Source organism: Sorex fumeus, unplaced genomic scaffold (assembly GCF_029834395.1).
Source record: "Sorex fumeus unplaced genomic scaffold, SorFum_2.1 ptg000265l, whole genome shotgun sequence".
NCBI lineage: Eukaryota > Metazoa > Chordata > Mammalia > Eulipotyphla > Soricidae > Sorex > Sorex fumeus.
This window is the reverse complement of record NW_026606322.1, coordinates 33069372-33084169: the sequence shown is the minus strand read 5'-3', so window position 1 is coordinate 33084169 and position 14798 is coordinate 33069372.

Sequence of the window (14798 nt, the reverse complement as noted above, 5' to 3'; positions counted from 1 at the left end):
AATACATCAGGATCCTCCGTGAGCTGTATTATGGATTCACTACCAGGATCTCACCATTCTAAAAAGAAGTGATCATCCATGTCAAGAGGGGGCTTTCAACAGGATGATACTGTTTCACTCTTCAGTGCCATCCTCGAGATCAACATGCGACAACTGGAATGGGAAGAAATGGGAGTGAAAATAGATGGTCGGCAACTACACCACCTCCGCTTTGCTGATGACATCGTTCTAATAACACCAAATATTAGCCAAGTGGCGCAATGCTGGCCAACTTTTACCATGAGTGTGGAGAGGTAGGACTACAGCTGAATCTCACAAACACAATGTTTATGAGAAACAGTGTCGTTCCCGATGTTCCATTCGCTCTCAATGGAACAACAATCTCCGAATGCAACAGTTATGTGTACCTAGGTCGAGAAGTCAACATGACTAATGATCTGGCACCTGAATTGCACAAGAGGAAGAGAGTGGCTTGGAATGCCTTCAAGAGCATCGAGGAAATAGCTAAGAGGATGAAGAACCTCCAGCTCTGGACACATCTCTTTGATTCCACTGTTCTTCCTGCATTAACATACACCTCAGAGACCTGGACCATACAAAAACAGGATGAGAACACTATTTGGGTCTCCCAAAGAGGAATCGAAAGAGCTATGCTTGAAGTATCACATTTTACTCAAATGAGAGAAAGAATCTGGAATTCTGACCTTGGTCGACAGTGGACAGAATCAGGGATGCTGTCTCATTTGCCAAGGCATCGAAAATCAGATGGGCTGGACATGTAATGAGATTTGGAGACAACCACTAGACTAGAGTCATTACCGACTGGATTCCACCGGACGTCAAAAGACCGCATGGCTGTCCATCTACCAGATCGTCAGACTTTTCAAGACCCTGAATGATCGGTTTGAGGCTCTTCATGTTCTTAGAATGAACAGATGTCATTGGGCTAGACTAGCATGTGACAGGGACAAATGGAGACATTTCTGGTGCCCACTCGAGCAAATCAATGATTAACGGGAAGTCAAGTGATCAAGTGATTGTTCTAGATAAAAGTATCTATCTTTATTAAAATGGTTTTCAATTATTTTCATTACCAAGTTTTTAAAAGCACTTACTAATACTCTATAATGAAGATTTGGAAAATTTTGCAAAATGAGGAGTTCTTCTTTTTGACATAAGACAAATATAATTGTTTATTACTTTTAAGAACAATAGTTTGATTTTTTTAAATCTTCCCACAAACAAAATTTGCAAATACTGAACAATTGCTTCTAGAATAAAGAGATGATGTGTCCCCATAAATCTTTAATCACTTTTCCCTCGATTTAAACATCACTTCTGTCATGTTAATAACATATGAAAAGTTTGTCAGTCTCATTAATGTAAAAAAATTGTACTTCTACATAACCCTATTATATGTGATACTGAACACATGTTGAAAATTTCTTTGACATTGTCCTGATTTGAAGAATTTCACCATCCTGCAAGTTTAGTGCTTCACATTACACTACCTATCTTTTGAAATGAACAAGCTTTCCAAAAGAACCCACAGAGGACTTAAAACTTCCCTATCCTTGAGTGACATAACCAAAATTCGTTAGACTTTCAGTCACACCAAAAGCATCTACTACATGACTCTTCTTGGTGGTTCATGGTCAAGGTCACGGTCATCCTGCTGTTCATTGATTTCTTTAAGCAGACACCAGTAACATCTCCTTTGTCCTAGCCCTGATATTTTAGGAAGTGCCATATTCAAGGCTCTTTCAGGGTCAGGAGAATGAGACCCATTATTGTTACTGGTTTTTGGCATATTGAGTATGCCACGGGAAATTTTCCAGACTCTGCCATGTGGGCAGGATACTTTCGGTAGCCTGTGGGTTCTCCAAAGTAAGAACTAGATAATAAGATGTCGCTGGATTTTATAGTCTCTGGGTCTTGACCATTGATGGGATTACATGGCGCTGGGGGCAGTTGGTGAGTGTGACGCCTACCTACTGGAAAATGGGGGATCTGGGTGGAGGAGGCCTTCTTGGTGGTTAACTCAAGAATTTATACATTCAACTGCTTTTCCATCTTTCATTCTAGTAATTATTTTAGCTCTTTGCTGAATTTCATACAGATACGGAATTTTCTTTTCCTTTTCTGTAATTTACTGAAATGTTGCTGATTCATTAACATTAAAATTACAGCTGTCAACCTGATGTAGGCAGGTAGACAAGGAAGGGCCCCCATGGAAATTGAATTTCTAGGGAATAGCACAACCAGTAGCCCAAGGCTGCCAAGAGTCTACCTTGTGAGCTCATGCCTGATATGACTTTCACCTGGCACCAAGAAACCCAGAGATGCCTGGACCCCCCTCCTAGAGATGCTCTAGCAGAAACAAAGTCCAAGGAAAGGAATTTCAAAGAAGACCATTAACCACTCCCATCTCTTTCCCTTGGCAACCACTCTGTCAAAGAACTCTTACCTTAAGTAGAAGCTCCACCTGAGTCAGCTTCAGGGAAAACCATATAAAAGCCAACTTGAACAAAAGAAGCTGGTAAATATGCTGCCCAAGCCCATATGCTACTTGTGCCCATGTGGCTGCATACATTTAGTGTCCCAGCACATACGTCATCTGCATCTCCCCTCTTAAGATGTGTACTGGGACTCTCTCTGCCTTTGCAGAAGCCTGTGTTCTCTCTTGAATGTTATTCTTACTCCTGATGTAGGCAGGTAGGCAGAGAGGGAAGGCCCCCTCCCCAGGCGATGGCAGTAAATTTCCTGGGAGGTAATAGCACTGAAGTTGAAAAGGCCAATCTTGCAAAAAAAAAACAGGAACTGTGGCCTGATAAGACCCTTACCTGAAGCCAGCAACAGACTCAGAGAAGCTCCTTCAGGAACAAAAGACCAGGAAAAGAATTTCAAAGGAGACCATCACTACTCCCAAACCACCTGGTAACCTCCTTAGCAACGGACTTTGACCTAGGTAGAAGCCCCAAGAGGGGGCAGGTTGAAGAAACCCTATAAAGGCCACCTTGAACAAAGAGAGGGTATATAAATATATATATATATATATATATATATATATATATATATATATATGATGCCTGGGCCCAAGTGTTGCTTGCATCCACATAGCTAAGCATATGTGTTGCCCTCATCTCCCCTCTTGAAATGTACTTTCATGTCTTTCATGCTTTCATGCTGGGATGTGTATATGGGCTCTCTCCGTCCTTGGAGAAGCCCGGGTCCTCTCTTGAGCGGTGTTACTCTCCACTCTCTCCCAGTTTCTCTTCCTCCTTTCCTTCAAAACCTCCAAATAAAATCTGTTTTACTTCACTGCTTGTCTACTCCTGAAATTCTTTTCTGTGAGGTAACACAAGTACCCAGTAACCCTGTTCCCGAGTGGCAGAGCCGTATCAGGAGAAAGTGACCGTCTTTCCCTCCCCACTTCACATAGGTCACCCGTGGAGCCCACTGAAATCATTCCCACTTTTCTCTCCCTACTTCCCCTTCCTCAAACTCTCCAATTAAAATCGGTTATTACTTTGTTGCTTGTCTACTCCTGAAATTCTTTTCTGTGGGACAGGACAAAGTGCCTAGAAGATCTGGGTAAGGCCCAGGGCTGACTTTTAGCTGGCTTAAGCTTCCCAGCCAACCCCAGAGTGGTGGCAGAGGCAGATCAGGAAGAAGTAATCATCTCTCTCCTCCCTGCCTCACACAAGCAATATATGGAGGTCCAAGGACTGACATCAAACTGAAATATTCATGAGACAATTAAAAGACAAAGCACATTTATTTATTTGGGATCAAAGAATTACAGTTTGTAGGGCATTTTCAGACAACACCTTAAAACAAGTGTCCCAGAAAATAAGGCTAGGTATAAGGGAATGATATTAAAATAAGTAAGTTGCTAAAAGAAAATAGCTGATTAGTGTTAGCACTGTCTACTGTAGCACAGTCTTCCCATTGTTCATCAATTTGCTCCAGTGGGCACCAGTAACGTCTCCATTGTGAGATCTGTTGTTACTGTTTTTGGAGCTTGCCAGGCTCTGCCGTGCAGGTGGGATACTCTCGGTAGCTTGCCGGGCTCTCCAAGAGAGACGGAGGAATCGAACCCGGGCTGGCCATGTGCAAGGCAAATGCCCTACCTGCTGTAGTATCTCTCCACCCAAATTCTATAGTAACACACTCAAAATTATATTCAAATACACCCAAACATTTATTCAAAGTTATAGGATTTATAGTAAAGTAAGTAAAGTAAAAGTAAAGGCCCTCCCATTGTTCATCGATTTGCTCGAGCGGGCCCAGTAACATCTCCATTGGAGATTTTGTTGTTACTGTGTTTGGCATATCGAATACGTCACGGGCAGCTTGCCAGGCTCTGCTGTGCGGGCGAGATACTCTTGGTAGCTTGCCGGGCTCTCCGAGAGGGGCGGAGGAATCGAACTCAGGTCGGCCATGTTGACTGCGTGCAAGGCAAACGCCCTACCACTGTGCTATCGCTCCAGCCCTCAAAACAATGACTTTGAATATAGTTTCCTGTTACTGAGTAGGACTTAGAAAAGGTAAAAATGACCTTTGGAATTTATAGGATATTTCCCCAACATCAATATTTACAGCTTACTAGCAGCACATTTTTACCCTACTCTACAGCCCCAGATGCCATTTCAACTTTGAATTAACAAAAAAAAAAATCATGACAATTTCCATTCACGATCACGATCACGACCACCCTGTTGTTCGTCGATTGCATTTTTTTGTATTGTATTTCCATTGTATTGGCAAATTTACTTTTTTGTTTTGGGGCCATATGGGTTGCTGGGAAGCGAACCTGGGGTGGTCACATATAAGGCAAGCACGCTATCTATCCACTGTACTATCACTCTGACCTCCATGACAATAATTTTTTAGAATTATTAGTGTTAACAAATTTAATTTCATCTTAGCTGTACTTAACTGGATACTAATTCTCTAGTAAGGATGAAAAGAGAACTTGACTGATCATGTCCTTTAGTCAAAAACTAGTAATTCTCAGCTTTATCCAGATGAATTATTGAACAAGTCTTTGCTTTATGGTTTCTTAAAAAAAAAAAAAATAAGGGGGGGGGCACTTTGGGTCCAGCTCAGAAAGATAGGCAATGCAATTTTTTTCTGAAACAGACCCTAAGATCCATTTTATAATAAATTTACAGATGTCAACTTTTATAAAGCTCAGTAGCCCATAATTCAGGCCTGAAGGAAGTGTCTCTCACACATATTTTGTGCTTACACACACTACACGGCACCTCAGCAATGCTCTCAAAGGAGTTTCTAAAAGTAAATTTGCCAATACAAAATATAAGAATGTAAAGACTATAGGACTAAATTTTAAAAAGGATATTTGTCTATTGAAATAAGAGATGAAATGAGAAAGCAGAGTGCAACCTTGTTTGTCCTCAAACTGGGAACCTTCGTCTCAATGACTCAAGTTTTTGGTCACTCAGTATCTGTCCAGAAGTGATTGTGAAACATTGTTCAAGTTGTGACTTGAGTTACAAAAAAATTTTAATGAGTAGAAAATTTGTAAATTGAATCCAATAATACTAAGGATCAACTCTATGCTGATAACACCTATATGGAAAAGACACTTTGAAAAAATTTTTTAAATTTTGTTATTTATCTTCTCTTTTTCTGTCTTTTTGTTTGTTTGTTTGTTTGTTTTGCCATCCCTAACTAATCATGGCTCACTCCTGGATCCATGCTCAGGGATCATTTCTGGAGAAACTGAGGGGCCCACTTGCAGCCCAATGATTGAACTGTGGTTGGCTATGTGCAAGACAAGTGCCTTAACTTCAAGAGCATCTTTCTTCAACAGCATAATGGATAAAGATTCTGTCAAGAGTATGAATAAAGAGAAAGATCTTTTAGGTTCTCTGATTTTTATAAGTCTGTGAGATCATTTTAAACTAATTTTAATAGAGCAGACTTGCAAGTGTTATGGAATGAATAGCTACATTATAAAGAAATGATTCACAAAATTATTAATCATTTAAAGGTTGAGATATAATAACTGTGAGGTTTGCTGGGACAAAATCGCAACAAGACAAAAAGATGACAGGGCTGATGAGACAACGACATTCCTGGAACCAGAGATCACCATGATCACAGTGCGTCCAGCAAGGAAGACAGGACTTATGGCCCACCTGACACCAGGAACCACCAGGCTGCATTCCATGCTTCCTCACCACCAACAGCCCTACAGATAATGGGAGCCAGGCCAATTACACCCATTCCACTAGTCTTGGTTCCCTTTTCCTGCCCAAGACAATTTATAAATAACCCCTGGTCTTTCCCAGGGTGTGAGAGAGACTTTACCCCACCCTCACCAGAGGTTCATAGAGCTCCATCATGGAGCACAACCCAGTAAACTATTTCCTTCACTTTCTTTGTCTCCGTCCCCCTGTTTGTGCCAGATAGGTTTCTCAAATCTATTAATAACTACAAAAAAAAATAGCCAATGTCAAGTACTATAGCGTTATGTGTTTTAAGTACCTTTGTTAAAAGACTATATTATCAGGTAGCATATAGCATAATCTCTGAAGAGTTAAATTGCCTAAATCAGAAATCTAGTTACTATTTAGTACTTTTTTAGATACAGAAAAAATAATTCAGAGTTTTATATTAATGTATGTGGTTCAAATATAGTTGAGAGCTATTTATGAAACATTCACTTGCTTACAATCCTATGAGTATACATCATATAAAGTGCCACTACTTGAAATGACACCATTAGGGCTAAAATGTTTCCCCAAGTGGAAGTGTGTCTATGATAAAAGTTTGGCTTTTGCTCAGTCTCAAATACTATTTCCAAAACAGTTCTCAAATCTGTCTTTCATTTCTGCCACTGCACCCAAGTCCCTAGTTTAGATGTCCATTGGCTCTCTTCTGATCTTGTTCAATGATTATCACAAGTTGCTGTAACACCTTGAACAGATAGCAACACTGGCAGACAAAGCTGCTGTTGAAGGTCCAGAAATGGCAAGGTTCCCCGTGAACATATTCCAACCCTCAGAGATACACTGTTGGTGCCACTTGGCATTCTGCAAAGAAAGCGCCTGATAATTAAAGTAAATGAGTTAGGGGCTGAAGCGATAGCACAGTGAGTAGGGCAGTTGTCTTGCACTCAGCCGACCAGGGTTCGATTCCCAGCATCCCATATGGTCCCCTGAGTACTGCCAGGAGTAATTCCTCAGAGCAGAGTCAGGAGTAACCCCTGAGCATCACCAGGTATGACCCAAAAAGTATAAAAATAAAAAATAAAGTAAATGAGTTAATGATACATATTCATATAACTGAGTATATCACACATGAGTATAACTTTCTTAAACAAGTTATACTCTGAGTTCCTAATGTTTTTTGTAAGATATTTTACTTTTATTTTTTTTTAGTAAAACAGAGTTTGCCCATCTATAGGGTCCAGTATGATAATAAGGACCTAATGTGGGCTGTGCACCTGTTTATGTGCCAGGTATCTTATATGTAAAATAGGAAAAATTATTTTAATAATCAAATAACTGAATTGTGGCATGAGATCTGCATTAAGACTTGAAAATAGCTTTCAAGTCAGGTCTCTTTAGTGTCCATTTTAGCCATTTGTAAACTTCTAGTGAGCAACTCCACTCATTGCAGTGCTCAAAGGTTGTTGGACCTCTGAGTCCCACCCAAATATATATGATGTTTCTAAATTATATCCCATTGTGTGAAAGAGGTGGTTGTACTTCAATGCATCACATTTAAGGCCTTCACTGGACCACTGGAATCAATTAAAATTGGAACTAAAATACCACTGGGATCAATTAAAATTAAAACTAAAATATTTTATGCTTTAAATACATAAAAGGACTTTTTTTTTAATTATTTACCTACATTTAATAACTCCACAGCAGGTATCACATCTAAACCTATTTTATTAGTCTGTGCCCTTATAAAAGTAAAATATTTTAAGATAAATTGAAACATCCTTCTGGTTGAATTTAAAACAGAAGGCTTTTATATAAGTTCATAAAAAGAAGCTCATTATCACTTATTTTTCAACCCAATTTCTTCTTCCAGCTCTTCTCAGCCTTCCACCCCTTCCCCCTCTAGTATTCTCTTCAAAGTAGAACATTTCTTTAACAAAAGCTGTGATCTTGTAGAATTTGGATTGACCCAGAAGCAGAGAAGGAACTGTTTAGCGTTAGCTTCAGGGGCTTATTTTGTTTTGTGTCTCTCAGACTAAAGACTGTTCTGTGTTTCCTAAGCGCCTCTGGATCTGTTTTTCTGAAAGAAGATAAGCTGAGCTCTGGACTCCAAGATCATCTCACAGTGCCAGTGGTGAACAATGGCCTAGGCTGAGAGTTCTGACAGGTTTGCTGAGCGGCCCTTCTCTAAATTCAAACAGATTCCTTGGGCTTGCTATGATAGGCACAAAAGTCCATTAGGGAGAGTGGAACGACCTGAGGTTACACTCTGCTGTGCATAATGTACTGTGACCTTCTGCCCTTAAACGGGAGCATGTCGGGGAGACAGAAGAAAAGCTATTGGCAAGCTACCTAGAAAAACTTATTTGGAGGTATGCTTAATGTTGAATGTGTTCCTCACTGTATTTATTTGCTTTGCCTTTCTGTAAATCCCGTAAAAGCACAAGGTAGCCCAACTTCCAGATATTTGGCTTGACAACTGTCTACTCTGCAACACTCTGAATAAACATCAGCATTTTTTTCTTTCTTTTTTTTTTTGCAAGTCAGAAAGTAGATTTTAAAAAAAAAAAGCCCGAGTTGGGAGTCATTGTTGCTTTGTTAGATAAATGAAGGGTGACAGATTCCAAAGATATTAATGTTAAAGCAGTTGAAGCAGGAGATTGTCTAAGCTAAAGTTATTTGTACAGTGGAATAGTAATCAGTTGGAAACAGGTCAAGGTAAAGTCAGAATGTTCGAAACAATTGTTTGTACCTTATCAAAAAGTTTTTCCTTTTATCACTCAGCCTCCACATGAAAACCATTAAGGTTTTTTTATATATATATAAATATTTATTTATTGAATCACTGTGGGAAAAGTTACAAAGCTTTCAGATTTAAGTCTCGGTCATGAAATGATCAAACACCTTTCCCTTCACCACCAAGAACCCCAATATACCCCCTTCCCACCCCTCCCAATGCCTGTGAGGCAGATGAATTTCACTTAACTCTCTATCTACTTTGATTACATTCATTATTTTGACAAAAGATGCACTATTAATGTTTAGAGTTTACATCCAACAATCAGAACTGCTGAAAAGGCATTGTGAAATAATTTGTTTTCTACAGCTGGTTATGAGAACCATATGATGTCCCGCAACCGCAATAGTGTCCACACGATTTTGGATTTCTGATATTTTGCTTATTAAGTCTGGAGGAATTTCTGCCAAGAGCCAGATAATTACGAGATTGGTTTCTATGGCTCTGGAGCCATAGCCGTGCCAGAGAGCTACTCGTGGGGGGCAACTTGTGACCTCGGTAGGGTGTGAAGGACTAGCTGGGAATGCCCCCCTTCCCATGAGGTTGTAGTTGCCCTGTCACTGCCAGCTCATACCTGGCTTTCCTATAAGTTCCAAGGCGGCCGCCATCTTGCTGCCCAGGGGGAAAAAGGCAGAAGGGAGGGACACCCCTTCCCTCCCGGGGAAGCATGTTACCTTGGATTAAAGCATAGTCCATTCATTTTTCTGTCACAAGCTGCCGGGCTCTGCATTAGGTCCTTATGCGTCTGGAGCCATGGCGTGCTGGAGAGCCGCTTGTGGGGGGTAACTCGTGACCTTGGTAGGGCATAAAGGATGAGCCAGGAACAATCCCCTTCCCATAAGTTGAAAATCATTAAGTTTTAAGAAAACTCCCATCTCTGCCAATAGCTCCTGTTAGCTGAGTGCTAATAGTTTTTCTAATAGTTCACAATTTTAGAAATGGCAGATATAAAATAGTGATGCATGGATAATGGTTTTCTTTTTCTAATAGTTCACAATTTTAGAAATGGCAGATATAAAATAGTGATGCATGGATAATGGTTTTCTTTTTTGTGGGGTAGGACACAATTTTGCTTGGATGGTCAGAGTATTTCCCTATTTGTTCCAGAACCTAGTTTATATTTAGAGTTATTTTGGTTATGCAGGAGATTTTTATTGAAAATGCCATATGAGTTGTTAACGTTATCATCATTTTTTACCTATTACTGCAATCAGCTATCAATTTTGAGAGTGAGTACTATAAATTGAAACAAATAAAACTGGATTTCTTTATAACATCCCATGCAAATGAGGACTCTAGATCAATTAAAAACCTAACTGTGAATGGTAACGGTTTATAAAGAAAATATTATGAAACATACTTATCAAAAGGTCTTGGAAATGTATTTTTAAATAATAACAATATAAGCGGCTGGAGCAATAGCACAGCAGTAGGGCATTTGCCTTGCAAGCCGCTGGCCCGGCCAAGCTGAGTTTGATTCCTCCGTCCCTCTCGGAGAGCCCAGCAAGCTACCAAGAGTCTTCCGCCTGCATGGCGAAGCCTGGAAAGCTACCCATGACGTATTCAATATGCCAAACAGTAACAATGGAGACATTACTGGGTCCGCTCAAGCAAATCGATGAACAATGGGAGGACAGTGCTATAGTGCTACAGTGCATACAACACATTGTACATTTTTCAAAATAATCTATTGAAAACATACTGTCACTGTCACTTTCCTCCCATCGTTCATCAATTTGCTCGAGTGGGCCCAGTAACGTCTCTATTGTGAGACATGTTGTTACTGTGTTTGGCATATGGAATATTTCCAGGCTTTGCCATGCGGGCAAGATATTCTCGGTAGCTTGATGAGCTCATATTTTCTATGAGCATATGAGCTGAGATTAAAGAAGACAGCAAAAAAAATCAATGACTTAGTCAAAATTAATATGCAGTCAGAAGAAAATAGAAAAAATCATAAACTCTAGTAAAATAAATAGAAAAGATCTATCATCCTTTCTGATTTGTCACTTTGTATTTATACTTCTCGATTATGGGGGTCCACAAACTCCATTGCAATTATTACATAACCAGAATCCCTGCAGGAACTTGTATTTTGGAAAAAAGATACTCTTGTAATATTTGATTTTTTTTATTGAATCACTGTGAGACAGTTACAAAACTTTCATATTTGAGTTTCAGTTATACAATGTTAATTCTTATTTATATAAATTCCATCTAGTCTCAGATATCGATTACAATAATGAGAATATAAGAGGAAAGCCATTGTTATTACAAAATAAACCATATTAACATTCTCACTAAATTATTTTTAAGACCAAAACTCTTTAATTTCTCTATAACCACCAAAACTTTCCTATTTTCTCTAAATAAATTTCATTCATTCATTCATCATCCTGTTATTCGTCGATTGCCTCGAGCAGGCCCCAGTAAGTCTCTTTCATCCTAGCCCTGAGATTATATTCAAGGCTCTTTAGGAGAATGAGACCCATCATTGTTACTGGTATTTGGCATATTTGGTACCCACGGGGAGTTTGCCAGACTCTGCCCTGTGGGCAGGCTACATTCGATAGCCTGCAAGTTTGTCCAAAGTAGGAATGAGATAATAAGATGTCATAAAAAGATGTCCTGATAAGATGTCTCGTGGCCACGAATGCAGACCCTGGTCGGGGCGGGGAGGAAAGCTCAACCCGCTCCCCTCCAAGGGAACCCAGTGAGGAACAGCCAGGCGCAGGGGCAGGAGACTAAATAAATGTCTGAGATAATTCATTCACATTTATGATATTGCTCTCTATCCTTGCGGTTACTTTTGGTGCACTTAGACTTACGTAAATACATATCCATTATATACCATTGCTTACTTAATGGGTGATATTTTTGACATATTCATAAATGTCATTACACTATGTTGCTGTTACAGAAGAAGTGTAGGGTGGAAGAGAGGGCCATCATGTAATCACTACTGGTCATTTTTCAATTGGTCATTTTCTATCTTTCCTGAGCTGTACCCAGTCAGATGGAAGATGGGCATGGATGAGGAACAGAGACTGTAACATTTAAAAGAGGAACACAGGAACACAGTATAGCAGATAGGGAGCTTGCCTTACATGCAGTGGACCCAGGTTTGATCCTTGACATCCTATATGGTTCCAATAATGATTCTTGGTGGAGAGCCAGGAATAACTCCTGAGCATCATCAGGTGTGAGCAAAACCCCCCAAATAAATTAATTAGTAAATTAAAGTAAATAGCACTGCACTGTAGCATGGTCCTCCCATTGTTCATCTATTTGCTGGAGCGGGCACCAGTAAAGTCTCTATTGTGAGACTTATTACTGTTTTTGACATATCTAATATGCCACAGGGAGCTTGCCAGTCTCTGCTGTGCGGGCAGAATACTCTCAGTAGTTTGCTGGGCTCTTCAAGAGGGGCAAAGGAATCAAACCTGGGTCAATTGCGTGCAAGGCAAACACCCTACCCACTGTGCTATCGCTCCAGCCCAATTAAAATAAATAAATAAAAATAAAAGGGTTACACAGATCAGGTAACTTTCTCTTTGACCTTATGCTTCCTGAAAGGACTGTTACTTCCCCTTTTAACCCCTCTCCTGTGCCCTGGCAGACAGCAGGTAAAGCAGCTGTTCTCAGCAGCATGTTGGAAGCAAAGGAGAATCAGCAGAACCCATGAAGTAATGGGTTATGATAGGTGAACAAAGGAGCCTCTACAGAGCATGGATCTCAGAGCAGTAACACTTCAGGGACAGGAGGAGTGATCTTACCCAACGCCAAAGACAGCAAACAGGCAGGACATTGATGCCATGCATTGGGAAGGAGAGAAAGGAGGCAGGATGTATGATTTGAAATACAGAAAATGAAGAGTGGATGATCTGGACATTAAAGGGATCTGGAACTGCATATTTAAACTATATGGGTAGGGCGTCTGCCTTGCTCGCGGCCAACCCGGTTTCATTCCTCTGTCCCTCTTGGAGAGCCCGGCAAGCTATGGAGAGCACCCCTCCTGCACAGCAGAGCCTGGCAAGCTCCCTGTGGCATATTTGATATGCCAAAAACATTAACAACAAGTCTCACAATAGAGACGTTACTGGTTACTGGTGCCCGACTGAACAAACTGATAAACAACAGGACTACAGTGCTACAGTGCTACAATTAAAGAAACTTTGCAATCACAGGCAGTGGGAGTTTGGAATGCTAACTATACATACAATACTTAAGGACCCAGTCAGGAACTAGTCAAGTTTCACGGCAACAGTACTATTATACACCTTTATATTTTCACTCATTTCAAAAACGTTATTAATTCTTTAAACACAGTATGTTGTATGTATCTGAAAACTACACAAGATTATATGCAAAAACTTTATACCTCCTCCCCTTACATCTACAACCCTATTGCTTAATTTTTCCCTACATAATGACCATTATTAGTTAATATGTAATAGATCATTCTTGGCTAAAGGAGAGATGTTCTAAGTCCTCCTTCCTATTCCAGTTGATGCTTGATAGTATCAAAGTCTTTATATATTACGATTTTCCCTATATAGAAATATTTATGGTAGTGTACTTTGTGAATTAGGCATATGAAAAAAATGAATATAAATAATGAATGATAAAATATAGCACTTAAAATAAGACAATTATTATAATAAATAATATTGTGAATGTGGTCCTTTATCTCTCTCACTAAAATTACCACATATGCAGTATTTTCACACCTGGACTGACCACTGATGATTGAAAATGAAAAAGGTTAAACCATGGATAAGGGAAAAAAGAAGGCTACCCTATGTGTATGTGATCATCCTTTTATAGCAAATGTATGTCAATCATTTGAATGACCACTAATTTCTATTTACCACCCAAACTGATTTGCTTTTGCTTTCTCTCAGTAATTATCTATTTCAAGATAACCTATTAGTATGTATATGAGTCTATTTTTGTCTGTTTTAACTTTTTGATGCTTAAAAATATTGTTAGAGATAAGAGAAAGAACACATGGAGCGTGCGGGATCCCGGAGGAAAAAAAAAAAGAAAAAACAGGTTCCAAAAAGAGCCAAGTTCACCCGCAAGTTCCAGATGGAGTAGGCGCCGCATCTCGCCTTCCCCAGATGGAACCCCGGTGACCAGAAGCCTCTACAAACACAGCTCGAGTATGCGGGAACGAGGACTTTTTCTCAAAACCGCGTGGCCGCTTACGCGGCCGCGCGACATCTCTCTATATACAAAGTGATCAATGAGAAGTAAACCACCCAATCTTTCTCCCTGAAAGTCAGAGTTAAGTTTGGAGCACGGCCACAGCCCCAGAAACACAAGGACTTAATGCAGAACCCAGCAGCTTAGAGCAGAAAAGTGAAAGGACTATGCGTTAATCCAGGCCATCAAGTCTGCCGGAGGGGAAAGGGTGTTGCCCCATTCGCCCTCTCTTCTCTGGAAAGAAGGATGGCGGCCGCATGGGAGCCGTGTGGACAGCAGGTATGAGCCGGGGGTGTGGGGGCGACTAAAACCTCATGGGAAGGGGGGCGTTCCGGTCCGTCCTTCACGCCCTACCGAGGTCACCAGTTGCCCCCCACGAGCGGCTCTCCAGCACGGCCACAGCCCCAGAAGCACAAGGGCTTAATGCAGAACCCAGCAGCTTGGAGCAGAAAAGTGAAAGGACTATGCGTTAATCCAGGCAATCATTTCTGCCCAGAGGGGAAAGGGTGTTGCTCCCTTCCGCCCTCCTCCCTCTGGAAAGAAAGATGGCGGCCACATGGGAGCCTTGTGGACAGCAGGTATGAGCCGGG